The following is a 21,472-nucleotide window of genomic DNA, read 5'->3' on the forward strand; positions in this document are numbered from 1 at the left end:
ACTTGTGCTCAGATTTTACCTACTTTGGAAGCTTTCCTTTATGAGTTGGTTGGGGATGTTTCTTGGAGGAGAGAGAGAGCTTTTTGGGTGGATTTCTTATCTAGATAAAGAGGGGAGAGCCACACATTTTCATTATCCTTCATTTCTTACAAAATTAGAGGAGAGAGAAGAGAGCAAAGAGGGTGTTCTTCAAGCTCCAAAGAAGGTGCACGAAAATGGAGATGATGATGATGTTTCTTCCTTCTTCTAGCTTACCAATGGGCAACTAAACCTCATCTAGGGAGGTGATGAAACCCCTCCCTTGTAAGCATGTGTTAGTATAGTTTATTTTTGGAGATTACAATGTATTTTTGATAGTCTTTCCATGATCAAGAGCCTCATTTTTGTTGTAATGAATGTTGAATGTTTATAAATAATTATTGTAAGTTAATCATCTTGTCTTGGATGGTTACTTTTCTTAATCATATTGCTTGCACTTCCATGGTGACAATGGAAGTTAGATCATGGAATGGTTTTAATGGCATGGAGTTGGAGAACCTAGATAGTTCATGGCTTAGGGTTTCCCTTTGATGGTCTATACTTGATTCTTAGCTTTATGTGCATTCACCATTTAAATTAGGGCTTGATAATCCTTGACTTAGTAAGCATGTTCTAAGCTACATTTTAGTTTAGGTAGTTGATCATGTGAACCTTTGATGGTTTATCTTGCCTTTCTATTTAAATGAACTTCTTGAGGATATTATAGCAACCTAGTATTGTTATGTATCATGACTATCATATATGTTGTTTTTCCCTTAAATTAATCTTAACCTAGCATGTGTATAGGGATGGAGGTGGATTCATTTCCCTAGCCTTCTTTACTTGTACTTCACTCCCTTGAATTCTTGCAATTTATTGTTTTATGCACTTTTAATTTCCTAGCTTAAGTGACATCCAACAAAACCTCTATAAACCCTTCATCATTCTACGAATGATTCTAGACATTTAGGTTGTATTAGACTAGCGCAGTCCCAGTGGTTCGACTTACCCGACCAATAGCCCTATTTTACAATGATTCGTGCTATTGCGAAGGTTGATGTATAGTTAATCAACCGATCAGGCCTGAAAATGGAAATAATACGAAATCAATCTAAAACGGTAAAGTAAGATAGATAAAGGTACTAGAATACCTAAGCTTAAGGGTTTAAATACGCACTTTTCAGCACTCATCACAACCCTAAACTTAAATATTGCTAATCCCTAGCGATGAACTAGAAAGTAAAGGAATGAAATGAACAACTATACAAGTATGAATCTAGAAAATAATAAATGGATAACACCACTTTCGTAGGGAACACAATTGCACTTAGCACATGCAACAAGCCTTTTAAACCCCTAGGTTACCCTTAGTAGACGAGTGAAGTCTCGTGAGGGTTTCCAGGAATGATACCCACAAACATTAAGCTCATTTTTTCAAAAGAGGCACCAATATTGCAAACAAGTATTGGGAGAAAACTACCTCAAGTATGCAAATTTTCAAACATTTCTAAGCAATCTCCCAAAATCTCAACATCAAGCAAGCAAGTATGGTCCTCCACACATCAAGAAAATGATCATAAAAATCAAAACTACTCTAGAATCCTTTTTAAGTGGACCGGCATCAAATATGTTGCTATCTTAGCCAACTAAAGAAATGATCACATCCTTACCCTCAAACTAGCACACAAATCTAATACCGATCATCAAGACAAAAAGTGAATTTTTTATTAAAGCTTTATTGTTCTAGGTGAGCTTATTCTTTTCACTAATTTTTTTTTTTTTTTTTTAGAATCAAAGATGAAAGCATAGTGCAATATGTTGATCTATTAAGCTTTCTAGCGATTCATGAAGTTGAGCGTTAGGTCAATAACTCCCAAACCAGACGGCTTTAGGGCATTAGGCATTCAAATACCCCTACAGACTTACAAACTCAAATCAACTAGGCTACAAATCAAGACAACTTCCATTTAATCATTTCCCACTTCTCACCTTTTGGGAGAAGTCCTCACTTTTTTTATTGCTTTTTCAACTTCTCTTTTTTTTTTCTTTTTCTTTTTTTTAATTATTAACCTAGAGTTTGGGCTCTCCACCTTTTGGCGCGAGAAGTTCAATGCTTGATGAGGCTAGAATCCTGGCTACTTAGTGAAAAGGAGTTATTATCCACCTTTATCAAGAATGAAAGCTTTCAATACACTACTAGCCCAATTGGGATATAACCAATTCAATAATTAACAAAGCACGTACCCCACAAATGAATGCTAGTGTGCGTTTGTGCTAGTGTAGAATCCTAAAATGAATCTCAAAATAATCACAAAATCAAGATGATGTGCACCACAAATGCAAGCAAGATATCAATCTTTCGAAAAATTTACTCCTAAATGGCTTCCACAAGGCATACAAGGAGAATTGGACTCTCAAGTCAAGCAATTTTTAAATTTTAAGCAATATAGTCTTCAAAAGATTAAAATTATAGTTAGATATGGACCAATAATAGAAAATCTCTCAAATACATAAGTCATGCTCAAATTTTGAATTTAAAAGCAATCACTGTAAAGTACACCGTTACCCCCAAACTTAAATGGCACAATGTCCTCAATGTGTAAAGAGAACAAAAGGAAAGAGTATACTAGTGCAATTTAAGGCAAAAAATAGCTGGGACTGAAGTATCCAAAATGGGTGGCATGGCCCCCCAAACTTGGGATTAATTGTGGTCCTGATATTTGGCACTCGGATAAACTCATCAGATAACAAAAGGGATAATCAATGCATAGTAGACATGCGAGTGTAAATGAAATAACACAGTGAGAGAGGTATAAGGGTGGTCTTGAAAATTGTATAGCATTCTCTCTCACTGTAGTCACTATGATGCACCTGATGGAGTCAAATAGACAGATATAAGAATATAACACATAATATCCATAACAAAAGCATATATAAATAAAATAAAGTACTGGATACATCAAAAGATCAAAGCCGACAGACCGGCTGTAAATATAATAATGTAGCAGACTAGCAACATAGATATAGAGCATAAAAAGATAGAGAGACAGGGAGTCTCAGGCAGAGGATGCAGGATTAGCACGGCAATCTCCGCGGATTTCTCTGGATAAGTCAGCAAGTGCAGCCATGATCTCTGCACGGAAGGAAGCAATGTCAGCTCTAATGGCAAGCAGGGTATCCTCCAAAATTTGCATTTGTGCTTCAAGGCTAGCTATTTGATCAAGAGCCTCAAATGCAGGTGAAGTAGAAGAATGGGCAGTCTGAGCTTGGGAGGACTCTGCAGGCTCCTATGTCCGAGCATACTTTTGTTTAGTCATGTCCTACAAAAAGGAAAATGAAACTTGCAATGGGAGTTAGTGCTAAAATAAAGAATTGAAAGTACAACATAGAGACATGCATGTCAAATAAGATAGACAAATCATATAGATGACACGAATCTATACAAGTGACAAGATATGAAGCATGCTAAACAATGTAAGTATGAAATGCATCCAATGTGGAGTATCACAGGCATTGGGCATATATGAGATAGCATAAACATAATACATGATGAATGAAGTGTGTGTATGAGATCTGTGAAGTTCGATCGATCACAAAAAGGTTTGAGATCAATCTCAAAACTTCGATCGATCTGAGAAATTCGAAAAACTGAGTTCGATCGATCTCTCAAGATCGATCTGAGATAGAAGTTCGATCGATCGAACTGTGCGAAGATGAAAATTGAAAGGTCACAGATCTGTGACGTGGATGGCACGGGGCCTTCACGACATGGTCGTGGGCCCATCAACACATCATTCAATCAATCCTACTCACTTTACAAAGCCCATACTCCCACAAATCAAATCAAAACACACAAATATATACACAACATATATACACATGTATACATATATAAACAACATTTTTCAAGCTCCATCAATGGAGGATATCATCATTAATATATCATGGATTCAACATTTAAAGCATGTATTGAACAAGTTGAGGCTTGAAATCACAAGATGTGGCTCGGATCTTACCTCAAGTCGTGAGAGAAGATGAGAGGAAGATGGAGATGAAAATCCGAGAGGAGAGAGAGAATCAACGTTTGGATCTCGCCGAAAATTCGCCGGAGAAGATGATGAAGATGAGGCACAGTGGTGACAGGAATGAAGGACTGAGGGTTTGGAAAAAGGGTGGATCGATCTAATGAATCGATCTTGAGACCCTCAAGGTCTATTTTTAAAACCTTTTCCTGATTAGTTCGATCGATCAAACTGAGATGTCAAATCGATCGAACTTTTGATGATCTCTCTTCAAAGTGATTTTGGAATTTTTGAAATTTTTGAAAAATTAAAAACTAAAATTAAAAATTAAAATTAAAAAATAGAAAATATTTTGGATTTTTGAAAAATAAAAATATTTTTGGATTTTTTTTGAAAAATAAAATAAAATAAAATAAAGAAAATAAAATCTTTTTGGATTTTTGAATTAAATAAAGTAAAAATCTTTTTTTTTTTTAAAAAAAAAGAAAATAAAATCTTTTTGGGAAATAAATAAAATAAAAATATTTTTGAATTTTATTAAAAAGTTGTCAAAATAGAGAATTGAAGAACTGAGATCGATCTGAACAAAATGTTCGATCGATCAGACAGAGAGCAAAAATATGCAGGTTTTTGGTTCAAAATTTTGCTTAAGTGTTGGAACTTGCAGATCGATCGAACTTTGAAGTTAGATCAATCGAAGAACTTTAGATCGATCTTGAAATGTTTTCGATCGATGAGATAGAGAGCTGAATATGCAGGTTGATGCAGGCTCAAAATTTTTTAAGTGTTGAATCTCAAGATCGATCGAACTTTGAAGTTGGATCGATCTAAGGTCTTCTGATTGATCTGAGAATTAGTTCGAACGATAGGACAGAGAGGTGATTTGGATGCAGGTTGATGCAGGTCGAAATTTTTTCTAAGTGTTGGATGCAGGTGGAAGTTCGATCGATCGAACTCTCATTTGAGATCAATTAAACTTATACAAAATGCTCAATCACAACATAAAAATCATGCAATCCTAATCACAGTTTCTAGCAATGCATATGAACCCAAAGCCAATATCTAGACTTCGAAAGAAATGAAATTTAAGATAGAAATAAGGGAGGAATAGGGTTTTGACACCCTACGAAATGCTTTTGCTAGTCTTTAAAGTCTCTAGCAAGACATTGGGCTCTTTTAGCCCGGATCAAAGATCTTGTAATGCATACCTTCCTTGTTGGGGTGATAGATGCTTTGAACTCCACCTTACAAATGGTTCTTTAAAGAACTTGTTGGATTAAGCTCAAGAGAAACTTTTGATCCCTTGTCAATACAATCACAACCTTTAGGCTTCTATGCCCTTTCAAAGCAAGAATTTGAAATAAGACTTTGAGAATGCAAGGTTGAAATAATCCCTTTGAAGTTTTGGTCTTACACAAAAGCTCACTTCCGTAACATTGAAGATCATGACATTTATGTACAACATTAACATCTTCTTCATATTTGTCAAATGAATTGGGTGTGGGATTGAAGATATTCAACTTCACCTTCATGTGGCCAAATGAGATCTTCATTATCCCCGTCCTATAATTGATGTTGGCATTAGCAGTTGCCAAAAAAAGACGGCCAAGGATAACGGGAATTTAGCTTTTAGGATTGGGGATTGATTCCGTGTCAATGACAACGAAATCAACGGGGAAGAAGAATTTGTCAATCTTAATCAAAACATCCTCAATTATACCCCTAGGCTTCTTAATGGATCTGTCGGCAAGTTGTAAAACTACCAATGTCGGTTTCAATTCACCTAGGCCCAATTTGACATAAACTGAGTATGGAAGAAGGTTAACACTTGCTCCTAAGTTAAGAAGCGCCCGATTAATGATATGATCACCAATAATGCATGAAGTAGTAGGTGAACCAGGGTCCTTAAACTTTGGTAAAGTGTTATGTTGCAAAATTGAGCTTACTTGCTCGGTCAAAACCACTTTTCTTGGTGCTTAGCTCTTGTTCTTCCGCTTTTGGGTGCACAAGTCTTTCAAGAATTTGACATAAGCCGGAATTTGCTTGATTGCATCCAAAAGTGGAAGATTAACTTTCACTTGCCTAAACATTTCCATAATTTCATTGGTTTTTGCCTTTTGCTTGTCTTTTGAAATAGATCCTTTTAAGGCATCCGGAAATGAAACTTTTGGCTCAAACACTTCTTCAGCATTTTCTTTTGAAGTCTCTTTAACACAAGAAGTTTTGAAATCACTTTGTTTCAAATCATTTTTCAACAAAACCTTTTCAAACTCATTTTTTTGCAAATCTTTCTTCAAATCATTTTCAAAATCACTCTTCAAATCACATTTTGAAGTAGCATTAAGAGTGCTTGCTATTTGCCCTACTTGGGTTTCTAGCTTCGCAATGGATTGAAAGTGAAAATGAAGCAATTGAGTGTTAGCCTGAAGAGTGCTCAAAGCATTCAAAACTTTTTCTTCAAAGGCGGGACTTCTAGCATTTCCTTCGGAATAAGATTGGTTGGGAAAATGAGAGTTAGAAAATTGATTCCCTTGTGATTGATAAGGTCTATAACCTTGGGATCCTTGGTTTTGAAGTGGAGGTGGAATGTACTTTCCTTGAAAATCGCCTTGGGAAGGGTTTGAGCCATCTCCTTGGTTTTTCCAAGAGAAATTCGGATGATTTCTCCAACTTGGATTATAATGAGTACCATAAGGATTGTTCCCTTGGTTTACAAAAGCTGCATTGACTTGTTCATTAGGTTCATTTTGCACTTGTCCGTGAGGATAATAAGAAGAAGAATGAAGAACACTAGAACAAGTCATACATGTTTCATTTGATGCACGATGAGAATGGTTAGGGAAGAAAGATACTTGGTTCGCCGAGTTTTGGTTGATCAAGAATTGATCAAACCTTTGAGATAAAGACTTCATTTCGGCGGCTATTTCATTTGAATGGTCGACTTGATGTAAGCCAACACTCTTCCTACCTTGTGAATTTCTACCATTCTTGGATGATAATGTTCTATGCAAAGAATTTTCACTCATGCTCTCATAAAGACGCCACACGTCATCCTCATGCCTATCAATGTATGAGCCACCCATGGAAGCATCAACCATGCCTTTGTAATTATCCGATAAGCTCTCAAAGAAATATTGAACTAATTGTCATTTGGGTATATCCTGATATGGACACTTCCTAAGCAATTCATTAAAGTATTCCCATGCCTCATGAAACGTTTCTGCATCCCCATGTAAAAATTCTCGAATTGAGGTTCTCATGGCATTGGTCTTAGAAACCGAATAGTACTTCTTCAAAAACTCTTGTTGCATTTCTACCCAATAAGTGATTGAAAAGGGCCTAAGATTGTTAAACCAATACTTTGCCTTATCTTTTAAGATGAATGGAAAAAGTTTGAGTTTTAAGACCTCTTCCGGCATGTCCGTATATTTTACGGTGGAACATACTTCAAGAAACTCATCCAAATGCTTGTAAGGTTCTTCACTTGGAAGTCCATGATAGTTAGGAAGCATTTGAATGGTTTGTGGCTTAATTTCATAGTGATGTGCTCTAAATAGTGGCAATTGAATGCATGTGGGTGCATTATATTCATTAGGCACATAATGATCTCTTAAAGCAAGTGAAGGATTAACAATTTGAGGTGCAACATGGGCACCTTGATTTTGATTTCCTTGATTGATGGGAGGTTGTGGAGTATACATTGGCCTTGGCATTCCAAATGGAACTTGGCCTTGTTGTTGTTGTGGTTGGTGAATGAATGGCCTAGGCTTATCTAATGGTGTTTGAATGTTCTCATGATGCACATTTAGATGAAGGATTCCTTGTTGGTCTATGTAACCAAGGTCCTCTACATGCTCTTCATTATGGCCTTCCATTGATGTAATGGATCGGGTAGAACTAGAACTTCCTCTTTCCCTAGGATTTCTAACTACGGATTCAAGATGCAAACCAAGAGGGACAAGAGTTGGTCTTAGTGATCTACGACCATGCATACACAATGTAAAAACACATAAACACAGTGAATGAACAAACATTTCAACTTCACAACAATTTCAATGAAACTTCCTCCACAAACACTTAACCCATACTCTTATGCTTTAACAACAATGATGCAAAGAACAATTAAGATTGCCTCCACGCGGCCTCACGATTTATCTAAGAAATTAAAAAACAAGCCTACACGCGGGCCGATGATTTAACTAAGGGATTGAGTAAGAAAAAGCTCACAAAGGTCCTATAGCACTTCAACTCCAAATTTAAAGCATTGCTTAGCAATTTTTTTAAATTTTTGGCATTTTTCCTTGCTTCCTTAACTCCTTTGTATGGTGGCTCCTTTACTTAGCTCCTAGCTCAATGCTCCTTGTCAAAGATGAACAAACACAATAAGTAACAAAAAGAAAAATAAAAACAAAGTAAAGACACGATCAAAAGAGTACTAATTCCTAATGAATTCCACAAATATAACGTTGCCTAATCCCCGGCAACGGTGCCAAAAACTAATGATGCGTCGCCCTACCATAAGTTTAGAGAGTGTGCATTAAGGCGAGGGCCAAGTTTTACATTTATATAAGCCACTACTACCTTCACTAAAAATATAGTTAGGGTGAGTAGGGATCGTCCCAAGGGATTGGAGTCGTATTTGGTTGTGGAATCGCTATTAGGGTTAGTAGGTCGAGTGATCAAACAAATGATTGGTTGGTTAATTAAACTAGAGAACAAATTAAACTAAATAATTAAATGCAATAAGGAGTAAGCAAGAGAGAGAGAGTTCTTGGGGTTTAGAGGTCACCACCAAGCAATGCTTTTCTACACCCTTAAATAGTGACTAATGAGGGAAATGTGTGTTGCAATATTAATGTGTGTGTGCGTTTGGTTGATTCAATTAGCAAGGGTGACCAATTAAGCATACATTGTCTAATTAACATGTGAAAAGCACAATATATCTAGCAATTAAGTATATATTGTCTAAATAGCATGTGAAAAAGCACAATATATCTAGCAAGTCATTAATCCTTTTATTAAGCTCACAAGCCAAATACACCACAAGGTTAGAGACATATGTTACTTGCATTCAAAAGTATGGAACATCAAACAACAAACATGGATTGTCCTCCCATCTAACAACTATGCTACCACTACACTACAATTAAGCTAATGACATGAAATTAAACTAATTAAGCTAAGGGAGAGACACAATCCATCAAGAAATGAGCATGAACCATCTAGAAAATTACAAGAGCATTCCATTAAGCACTATGTTTTGACAATTTCTAGATTTATGGCATTAATACACATAGACATGCATCAATAACACAAGAAATAGAGATAAATATATGAACATCTATTCTAGCATACATAGACATATGGATAGAATAAAATGATCAATTGGAAGCATTAAACCACATAAATCATTGAATAAACAAGATCTATATATATAAAAGTGTCAAAACATGTATTATAACACTAATCCCTCAATAATATACAAATCAAGATGTAGAAAGCATGCTTGGGGCTAACTCTAGCCCCAAGAGGATATCTAGCCACTCATGGTAGTGCTTTTCCAACCCTCAAGGGCTAACTCCATGGTAGAGATTTGCTTCTTGGTTGATGAAGAGTCTCCAATGGTGTCTCTAGCCTCCTCCTCCTCTAAGCTTGCTCTCCAAGAGTTCTTATAAAGTATGAGATGATATGATGTGATATGGTATGATATGGTGTAAAAAGTAATCTTTATCCTTATATAGGTAGGTCAAATGACACCCAAAATGAGCTGGGGTCGTGCACAAAATATTCCACAATGATTGGATAAAGGACAACTTTCAATGAGTTGGAAATTTAACTTTTTCGCACTGGAGGAAGTTCGATCGATCGAACCTTGGACTTGGATCGATCGAACATGGCTGAGATCCATCGAACTAAAGTTGGATCAATCCTCAATGGTGGCGCTTTTTGGATAAAGACAAATCTGAGATATTCTGAAGATATTTTTGGGAAACGGACAAAAGTGGTTGGTAGGGTAGTACAACTAGATAAGATCAATCATTTGGATAAGGACAAAGTAGTTCGATCGATCGAAGAATGATGTTGGATCGATCGAACTTTTGAGATCTCTGAAAATGTCATCATGGCTCTGATCCATCTTGAAGTGCTGAGATCGATCATGTTGGATCGATCGAACTTTGATCTAAGATCGATCGATCGATCGAAGATGTTGATTTCCACCTTTTTCTTCCTTTTGCTTCCACTTGGCTCTTTTCTTTGATTTATCCCAGAATTGCTTCATTTCTGCTCTTATTTGGCTGAGTTAGCTTATTTTCGGGATAAGTGCCTGAAAATGGAAATAATACGAAATCAATGTAATACGGTAAAGTAAGATAGATAAATGTACTAGAATGCCTAAGCTTAAGGGGTTTAAATATGCACTTTTTAGCGCTCATCACATCCCAAGAGTAAAGGGAAGGCATTACATCTCTATCTATGAAAAAGACACTTATAAGAATGAGTTGTTATTGAAACTTGCAAAGTTTGATTTTAATCTGTTACAGTTGATGCACAAGCAAGAGCTATGTCACGTGTCAAGGTAATGTGTAATTGCATGCCTAGTGTGTATATTTAATAAATATTTTTTTTTTCAGGTAAGTATTTAATAAATGAAATGACCCGGTCATTTCCTTCCTTTCCTTTTTCCTCAGAATTTCACGGATGAATTTTTTTCGTTGAAATTTCTTGTCTGAGTTCAGTTTCTCGTCGCTTAATGTCATCTCGAGTGCTCAGAAATGGTTTCTGAGACTCTTTCCTTTGGATTGACAACTTCCTTTAAGGACCGAGTCATATCCATATTTTTTATTTTTCGATACTATTCACTTTTCGTCCTTTTCCTTGTTTTGTCATTTTCCCTATTTTGTCTTTTCCCTGTTTGTCACCTTGTTGGCGTAACCTCACTCCTTGTGTTCGGAGTTGGTTTTTGATTTCACGTATCTTCATTCTAAGTGGTTTCCACGAAATACGTATCTTTACTTTTGCAAGAAAGTACTCTGATTGTTCCCGGTGTCCATAAGGGCATAGATGCAAAGTTTTTCAGAATCATTTTCTTTTCTTTGGGTGTTTTTCATAAATATCTTTTGAAGATATTTTATTTCAGGGGTTTTAAGAAAATATTTTTGGAAGATATTTTTATTCTGGGGCATTAGTGCAATTAACCCTTTTTGGAGGGGCCATTTTGTAATTAATGAAAGTTATTATAAAATACTTCGTCTGGAGCCTGGATCCTCGTAAGGGATTCATTTTCACTTTTTTTCGACTCTTAAATTCTTGGAATTTCCTTCTGGTCGTTTTTCTTCAGTTTTAGGGTTTTTGGCCCCGGTTGCCATTGAACTTGTTCGGGGCATATCTCTCTGCTCGGAACTCATTTTTTGATGCTGTTTCTTCTGTTGTTCATATTTTCTCATTTTAAATCTTTTTTGTTCACGGAGTTTTGCCGTTTGAGCGTGTCTGCTCAAATTTTACTTTTTCGGACCCGGCGGGACCCGTTCGGGGCACTTTTTGAGATTTTCTATAAATAGGGGGACTTAAAATAAAAAAGTCATCTTCTCCCCTCTCCATGCACGACCAGAACCTACTATGGCAGCCCAAGGGGCCTGCCACCCTTCTTCTTTCATTGGAACCTTCTTTCCTTTGTTAAAAAGTCGAAGTGCCTTCGCGTTTTGTGTTTGTCTTGACCACGTGCATCTTTCCCCCTTATTAGAACCCGTTTTTGGCCAAATTTTGAGTTCGGTTTTGAAGGTAAGTTGGAATTTTGATGGGGCTTCTTAGAGGTTCATGTAGATCGTGTTGTTCCCAACAAAACCCTTCGATATCGTCGGATTCGTAACACTTTTTTTTCGGTGGCTTTTGCGATTTTTAATCTGAAATTGAGGTAGGGGATGTTTTAGGGTTATATTAATGTTGTATTGATTGTTATATGAGCATATACAACTTGTGAGCATGCCTTGTTCAAGTTATAAAATTTAATTTAATTATTTTCTTTGTTTAAGATTTAATTCTCATGATGCTAGGCAACTTAGAATTAAATTGTAGCATGCTAGAAATTTAGGCCTTGGTATGGTGGTTGATATATATTAAATTGGGATTATTTGAATAAGAATTGTAAATTTTATTTAATATTTATCTTTTGTGAAAGTTTAATTCACCTAGTTGTATCAAGTATGGATTTTACTTGTAATGTGATATTAAAGTAGGCCTTGGTGAGTTCTTTAACATATATTAAATTGAGGACATTTAGATATGTTTGAAAATCTAGAGAAAATTAATTAATTAGCTTAATTAATTTTATTTTTAAGTGTTGTAGTCACTTAAATTGATTTTGGGTATAATATATGTGAAGACTATGCTATGTCATTTAACATATATTAATTTGAGTTTATTTGGGATTAATATGAAATCTAGAGACTTTTCATGTTAGGTTGAAAATCCATTTTTATGTAGTGAAATTAATTACCTTGTGAGCATATTACTAATTAGATATAGAATTAGTATTTGGGGCCTCTTAAAATGGTAATTGGACTTAGCATGATATAGAATATCATTGACTTGTAAAACTTGTTTAAATATATCTTGTGTAGGTATATAGCTTGTTAGAATATTACAATTGTTTACCTTGAAAACTTGTTACTAAATTGAAGCTTGTTTAGTACTTGTGGCTTAGGATGGTAATGTGATTAAATTGTTGTAAAATATTCTTACTTTGTGTATAATTGCATATTGGAGATTTGACATGTCATATGCTATTTAGACTTGAATCCTAGGACATGGTTTGTGTGGATTCAACCTTATTTGTGCATGGAAGATGGTTTTATGCATTATTGATTTTGATATAAGTTTGGTCTAACTTATTGATTTTGGTATAAGTTTTAAATTTATTGATTTTGGGACGCTTGGAAGGACATATTTCACGTGATGGCAAGGGTTTGGCTCTAGTACGGAGACAAGAGTCTTCTAAGTCATAAGTGCACACTAGGTAGTACCTTGTGGGTCGTAATTGCCCGGAATAACTTATGCATATGCGCACTAGGTAGTGCCTTGTGGGTCGTAATTACCTGAAAACACTTGCTTGGTCTAATGACCACATGTCCTAGTCTTTCTACTTTGATTTCGCATTCAATTTCAAGTTGCTAATCATGGATTACTTGTAACTTGAGAATTGGTGCTTGCCTATGTATTTTGATCTCATTTAGTATACTTGAAACTGTATACTTGAACTTGTATCCTTGTTGGTGTATCTAAACTCTATCTAGTGTATTTACGCTTAGTATGCTTGTCTTGTGTGTGCAGATTTCATTTTTGTATATTTGTGCCATGTATACTTGTCTTGTGCGTATGTGTTTAGCTTAGTATACTTGTGTTTGTATACTTGATTTATGAGTACTCTACACATATATCTTATACTTGTGTATGTATGCTAGATATTGCTTATCCCGTTTAACATGATTTAGTATACTTGTGAGCATGTGTACTTGAATGTCGTGTATCATGTTTTAACTTTATTTAGTATACTTGAGCATGTATACTTGTATGCCGTTGTTCACTTTAAATTGCATGAGTAGCTTAGGATGCTCCCTGAGTCTCATTTTGATATAGATGTTAAGTGGCATGAGCCCTTTTGACATGTTTCACCTTAAAGTGATATAATTGTAAAATGTTAGGTCGATGCATGCTCATTTCCTACGAGTAGCTTTATGTTACTCACCCACGTAGTGGGGACATTTTTCAGGTACAGGGATCTTGATTTGGGATGCACACTATGCCATAGAAGTTTCGTAGACTTGAAATATCTATTTCATGAAAATGTTAGCATGAAATCCTATTTGTAGCCTTATATGTCAAAATGTGTATATTTGATTCCAATTATATAATGTGTACATAAGTACACTCTATGCAATGTATTTGACATGAATGAGATGAGGCCGGAGGCCAATAACATGTATCTTGTATTCTATGCAACTTTAACTTTATGAAATATTATGAAAATATTGAAAAATGCTACGTCATTACTTCATAACTTTTGCATCGGGTGTGAGAATTCCATTTTTATTCTTTCATAGGGTCTTATAAATCATGTTTGAAGTGTGGCCAAGGGCTAAACGGTAATTTGAAATCATTTGATAATTTTGGCTTTCAAATTTTCCTTTTCTTGTTCATTTTTGCCTTTTTGCCCGTTGGGGGGTCAGATTTTGTATCAGTGGTATTTTTAAGCCGTGGACCATTGTAGCGCGTCCAAATAGGTAAGTTAAGTTTGCGTGCATGGTTGTTTCTGGGCAAACCTTCTTCTTTGGTGAAATGAGCCTCCTATGGACTCATTTTGAAATTTTGTTGCATAATCTGATCTAGGGGCATTCTAGACCTTTCACATCAGTTTTAATTTCTTCTTTCAACATGGTTGAATAGAAAATGTGATTTTAGGGGGGGTTTCTTCTTTGTGTTTTTTTCCAGAAAATGTCGTCTTGGTACCGGAAATCCCTCGTGAAGTTTCAGCTTCCAGTTTGCATTTTAGCAGCTTTTTGGCCTTCATGACCAGATTTCATGGAAGGTCATTTTGGGCATTTTACAATGAGTTTTTTATTTGAATTCATCGCGAGTCACGTAGAAAACTCGATTTTAGGGGGGGTTTCTTCTTCGTGTTTTTTCATAAAAACTCGTCTTGACCTCCGTTTCAAGCCTCAGTTTTGGAAAACCTGCTTTGGACCCTTGCTCTCAGCATGGGCATGCCATTGGGCACCAGCGCGCGCGCCGGCATGGGCGCTGGGCGCGCATGGGGCATGTCATGGCCTTCGTCGGGCCGCCGCGACGTCAAAACTTCAAACACTCGTTTCTCCCTCGTCCGGACTCCAAATCGAGTGAACTTTTTTTGAACTTGATTAATTTTTTACTGTCTTTCCAACGGTTTGCTCGATTACACCCGGATCTTCCTGAATAATTACCAGTTTACCCTTTTAGCCTTAAGTGCTCGTTTTTCTTCATCATGCCGTTTCTCCTTCGTCCGGACTCCGAATCATGCGATTCTTGAGTCCATCTTGATTAGTTTTTCATTTCCTTCCAATGGTGTGTGGCATCTGAGTCCACAGTTTTCAAAAATGACTATTTTGTCCCTGAGGGCTTATTTGTCATATTTTTTATCTTTTGCTTCCACATCAGTTCTCATTGAGTTCCACGACCTCATGGAAGGTCACTTTAACTTCTTAGAGTCTTGTTTTCTATTTTCGCTTCCGCAATTCAGATTCGTTATCGGGTCAATCTTCGGTTCATCATAGGACGCACTGGCTTGAAAAACCAGGGCCGTCACAATAAAACTAATTTATCACTTCTATTGTACATATATAGGTGGTGGAAACACCTAGACTTTGAAACAAAACTTCCTTATGCGAGAAGTAGAGTGGTTGAGTGTTGTACCAATTGAAGAACTCAAACTTTTTACAGACGCAATACAAAGGTATATATCCCCCCCCCCCCCTCCATCTGCCTTTTCCAATGCATGCTATAAGATCGATAACAAAAAGAGATTCATTTTGGATGATTATGTTCTATCCTCAATTGAATGAATATGAAAATCCCATTGTTAACTTATAGGTGGGATATGTGCGTCATGTAAATAAATTTAGGAAATCATACACATTCTTAAAACACAGTAATATAATAATTAACAGTATGTAACAAAGAATAACTACGGAAGCTATTACGCACCGAAAAGTAGAACAACATACAAGATCTGCAAAAAGAACGTTTTGCTTGATCTTCCACCCTCTCTACTTTTGCTCAGACGTCTATTCAATAGGGCTAGACTAAACTGAATTAAGCGTATATGTGAGAGTGGGGACCAAACAATATATATAACGTTTCTGATAAAATCCCTCCCATTAAGGGATCCTTATCAGATAACAACAAACCCAACGTAACGTGAGTTATGTTTATCGCATTATAGATAACCATATATATGATAAACACCGAATATTACATATTCAAGCGTCCTTTCTTGCATTAGTTAAGTCCATTATTAGAGGATAATGTATAGTTTTAATTCAGTTGTGTATTTCTTTCTAATTTCAGGTATTTTTCCTAAGAATGATCAAAGAAGCGGTTTTGACATCATTTGTGTTGAAACACGTGCGCCGTGCCAAGGAGTCATCTTTTGGACTGAACCTCTTCTTGCAGTTTTTGTGAAGCCATGGCTTAGTGTTCATTGTGCTTCTGAGATGGAAGCATGTCTATGATCCAATTTGATGAAGCTTACAAGAAGCATGGTCAAAGCTGCAGTGGCAAGCTCCCGCGGGCGCCTGCCAAACCCCTCTACTCTCTTCCAGGTTTCGCGCGCCCTTGCTCAACTACCGCAGAAGCCCTCGCGAGCCACCGTGGGCTCCCGCCGCGCCATCGCGGGCACTCGCCAAACACACCAGTGCAGCCCTCGCGAAGTCAAGCCCCCGCGGGCGCCTACAGAACTACAGTAGGCAATTCAACTGCCCCTAATTTTTAGCTTTTTTGTTCCCTTATCCTTTTTTGTGTGGTCTAGCTTCATGCAGAGGGGGGAGCTCGGGATGGTGAGTATGGGGAGTAGGTTTTGGATGGATAAAAGGGGGTAAGGTGATCTCATATGGGATATCTCACATTTTGGAGAAGCTAGAGAGAAGGTGGAGAGGTTTTTGTGTTCTTGGAGTTAAGGTGCAGCAATGGAGTGTTCTTCTTCATTCTCTTCCTTCCTAGCATTAATGGATAACTAAACCTCCATCTAGGGAGGTGATGAAACCCTTCCTTGTAAGCTTGTTTAATTTTTGATTTATTTTGGGGAATGAAATGTATGTATGGCCAAGTTCCATAATCTAGAACATATTATAATTTGTAATGAATGTTTTTAATTATAAATGATCATGTTGAATCAAATGTTCTTGTCTTAGATTATTTATTCTCATGGTTGTATGGCTAGTATTTTCATAGTGACAATGGAAACAAGATTATGGAATGGTTTTAATGGCATGGTTTTGAGAAACTTGTTAATCCATAGCTTAAGACTTTCTTTTGATAGGTTAATCTTGCATCTTGATTCCATGTGCTTTCACCATTTAATTAAGGGTTTGATAATCTCTAGCTTAGCAAGTATGTCTAAGGTTACACCATAGTCTAGGTAGCTCAAGCATGTGAAGTTTTGATGGGTTATTCTTACCTTGTGATTAAATGAATTCCTTGAAGATATTGTAGTAACTATGTGTTGCTATGTATCATGGTCATGTATGTACATTAATTCCCCAAATCAATCATTTATTTAGCATGTGTAAAGGGTAGGAGTGGATTCACTTCCCTAGACCTCTCTATCTAGGAGTGGATTCACTTCCCTAGACCTCTCTATCTAGATCTTTTCTTTCTAAACTCCTTGCAATTTAATGTTTTATGCATTTTTCAATTCATAATCTAAAGTGACAATCCAACAAATCCTCTATAACCCCCTTTATCATTCTAAAAATGACTTTAGACACCTAAGTTGCCATAAACTAGCAGTCCCAGTGGTTCGACTTACCCGACTAATAGCCCTATTTTACAATGATTTATGTTATTGCAAAATGGGTTGATTTATAATTGTAATCGATCCGTCGATCAAATTTTTGGCGTCGTTGCCGGGGACTGCACACGGTTTAGCAACCGAAGTTCTAGGGTTAATTTTGGTTTGATTGTCAATATTGTGATTTGTGAATATTTCTTGTGCGGTTTTGACCATCTTGGTGTTGAAAGTTGTTTGTGAGATTATAGGGACTTAATGCTCGCTGAGGGAACGCTAGCAAATTTATAAGTCTAGAGGACTCCAGGTAAGTCTCTTGGCCTACTAGTTTTGAAATTGTTAATATTGTGCATGTATTAAATTTAGTGATAGTTAAGTTGTGAAGCCCTTGTCGAGGCTATTGTCTTGTTTATTTACAATTGCAAAGCATCAGTCCTTGTTGTGGCCATTTAATTTTTGTCTTGATAATTGAGGAGAAAGGGAACATCGTATGTGGAGTTGATGGTGATGAATTATTGTATTGATTGTGGGTGTGTTGTTGATGTTTGGCCGTAGATCACTCTCCTTACCAACTCTAGAATAGCCAGTTGACATATATTCTCTTGTAAGAACTTTTAGACTAACCCTTAGGGAATTTTCTCATATAAGAGAGCTTGAAACTAAATTTAACACAATGGATGAAAATGTAGGAAATGTCGAGAATGAGGGGATTAATAATGATAGGGTCGAAATTCCAAATGTGGTTCCCATGACTCTTAGGGACAACTTCATCCTCACCACTTATGCTTCTCCCTCTTGCATAGTGATGCCAAATATTGAGGCCGCTAAATATGAAATCAAATCTAGCACCATCCAAATGCTTCCATCTTTTCATGGCTTTGAAAATAAGGACCCTTATAAGCACCTTGATGAATTCCTTGAAATATGCTATACCATCAAGCTAAGGGGCTTTCCTGATAATGCTCTCCAATTGCATCTCTTCCCATTCTCATTAAAAGAACGGGCAAAGTATTGGTTAAACTCCCTTGCTGCGAATTCCATCACCACATGGGCTCAACTGTAGCAAGAATTCTTAAAGAAATATTATCCAATGAGTAAAACCAATTTAATGAGGCGTTCCATTCTTAGCTTTTCACAAAGTGAGGGGGAACAACTCTATGAGACTTGGGAGAGATTTCAAGACCTCTTAAGGAAATATCCGCACCACTTAATTCCAAAATGGCAATTGGTGCAGGCCTTCTATGCTAGGTTAACCGACCCACATAGATTCATGGTTGACTCTCTTGTGGAGGGATTTTCATGTCTAAAAGTGCGGATGAGTCATGGACCTTACTTGAAAATTTGAGTGAAAACTCGTTGCAGCATAATTCTCGTAGTGGTCCAACCTCAACCAATACAAAGAACACCAACCCTTGTCAACCAAAAACACTGAGGGAGGAATCCTCCCAGGTGGATACCATAGCTCATAAATTCTATTAATTGATGGCACCATATCTCTCCCCCTCTTTGTCTCAAAATTCGGCAAGTGCGGTTTGCGCGTCATGTACTAGTCCATTCCATCTCTCGGAAGATTGTCCCACTCCAGAACAATTTCCTAATTCCAATCAAGAGCAAGCAAATGCAATGTTCTAAAGGTCCAAAAATAATCCATATTCCAATACTTACAATCCGGGATGTAGAGATCATCCGAATTTCTCGTGGAGGAAACAAGCCCCACAAAATTCGAGTTTTCAAAATCAAGGGCAACAAAATCAGCCCTCTTCTCAATTTCAAAATAGGCAATTTTAGGCCTCATCAAGCTACTGTCCTCCATACAATCCAAATATCTCCAATCAACCCCATGTGTTCCCAACTAATGAAATCGTGGTTGCAAACAAGCAAATAATGGAATCATTGAATAAGCAAATGATGGATTCCAACAAGCAACTCTTGACATCTTTGTATCCCACTCTCCAAATGGTTCATTCTCATACTCAGTCCATAGCTAAGCTTGAGAATCAAGTGGGTCAAATAGCTAACTCCATGAACCAATTGCTCTAAAAGGACAAGGGTAAGCTTCCCGCTCAACCATTTGAAAATCCTAGAGGGATGCATATGATTGACGAAATCCCTCCTCCGAGTGGGCCAATTCATGAACAAGTCCAAGCAATCACCACCCTTAGGAGTGGTCGTGTTGTTGACAACAAGGTTGATGGAAACAAGGATGAGAAAAATTCTCCTTCGAAAAATCCAAATCCAAGTACCAGCTCTTCTAATCCAAATCCTACTCATGAAAATCCCAAGCTTGTCACCCCAAATGTGGAAACTTCTTATGAGCCTAAAGCTCCGTTACCTCAACGTCTCTAAGAGTCGACACTTATTGGGAACAGGAATTGCAAAATTCAAGACATGTGGGAAGTTTCAAGCAAGTAAAGATCAACTTGCCTCTCTTGGATGCTATAAAGCAAATCCCTCCCTATGCAAAATTTCTCAAGGACTTGTGCACGCAAAAGCGCACCTCCAAAAATCATTTGCCAAATAAGGTGAGATTAACTAAAAATGTGAGTGCAATCATTCAACACAGTGCTCCTCCAAAGTATAAGGATCCGGGCGCCCCAACTATCTCGTGTGTCTTGGCCACAACAAGATAGAAAGGGCCCTCCTTGACTTAGGAGCTAGTGCAAATTTGATTCCATATTCAGTTTACTTACAGCTTGGGTTAGGAGATCTAAAGCCAACCTCCGTGGTCTTGCAGCTTGCCGATAGATCGGTCAAGCACCCACGAGGCATTCTTGAGGATGTCATTATCAAAGTGGACAAATTCTACTTCCCGGTAGACTTTGTGGTTCTTGACACGGAACCAGTCCATGACGCAAAGAAGCATATTCCCGTGATCCTCGGTAGGCCATTTTTAGGTACGGCTAACACTTTAATTAATTGCCGAACCGGGGTGATGGATATCGCCTTTGGAAATATGCAAGTCAAACTCCACATCTTCCATGCAACTCAACATCCTTCCGATGAGGATGATTGTTTCCTTATCGATGTGGTAGATGAAGTGGTCGAAGAATCTCTCCCCTTCATTCTAAGCAAAGATCCTTTGGAAACTTGCATGTCTCATTTTGACTTCTCAAACTTTGATATTGACCAATCAATCCAAGAAGTAAACTCCTTGCTTGACATTAATGCTGTCATGGATACTCCTCCTTGGAAAATTCCAAAAGAACCGATTCCTCAACTTTCTTCTACTCCTCCGGTCCCTTCCTTGAAGTCTTCTCCACAATTTGAGCTAAAGCCACTCCCGGCTCACCTCAAGAAACTAGCTTTTTAGTGACGCTACAAGAGCAAAAAGAAGTTATTGGTTGGGCAGTGGCTAATTTGAAAGGAATCGACCCTTATATTTGCATACATCGCATCCATATGGAGGAGGACGCTAAACCTTCTAGAGAGGTGCAACGCCGGTTGAATCCTAACATGAAGGTAGTGGTAATGAAAGAAGTGATCAAGCTATTGGATGCAGGAATCATCTACCCTATCTTCGATAGCAAATGGTTGAGTCCCACTCAAGTTGTTCCTAAGAAATCCGGCCTCACCGTCGTTGAAAATTCTGTGGGAGAGCTCGTGCCACAACGCACCACCACCGGGTGGCGTGTGTGCATTGACTACCAGAAACTTAACTCTACCACTAGGAAAGATCATTTTCCACTCCCGTTCATTGATCAAATCCTAGAGAGGTTAGCTGGCCAAAGCTTCTATTATTTCATTGATGGTTATTCTGGCTATAACCAAGTGGCAATTGATCTATAAGATCAAGAAAAGACCACATTCACATGCCCCTTCGGAACCTTTGCTTATAGATGCATGCCTTTTGGGCTACGCAATGCACCGACTACGTTCCAAAGATGCATGATGTCCATAT

Source organism: Cornus florida, unplaced genomic scaffold (assembly GCF_030987335.1).
Source record: "Cornus florida cultivar Cherokee Brave unplaced genomic scaffold, ASM3098733v1 CherokeeBrave_3.0.0_Hap2_Chr11, whole genome shotgun sequence".
Lineage (NCBI taxonomy): Eukaryota > Viridiplantae > Streptophyta > Magnoliopsida > Cornales > Cornaceae > Cornus > Cornus florida.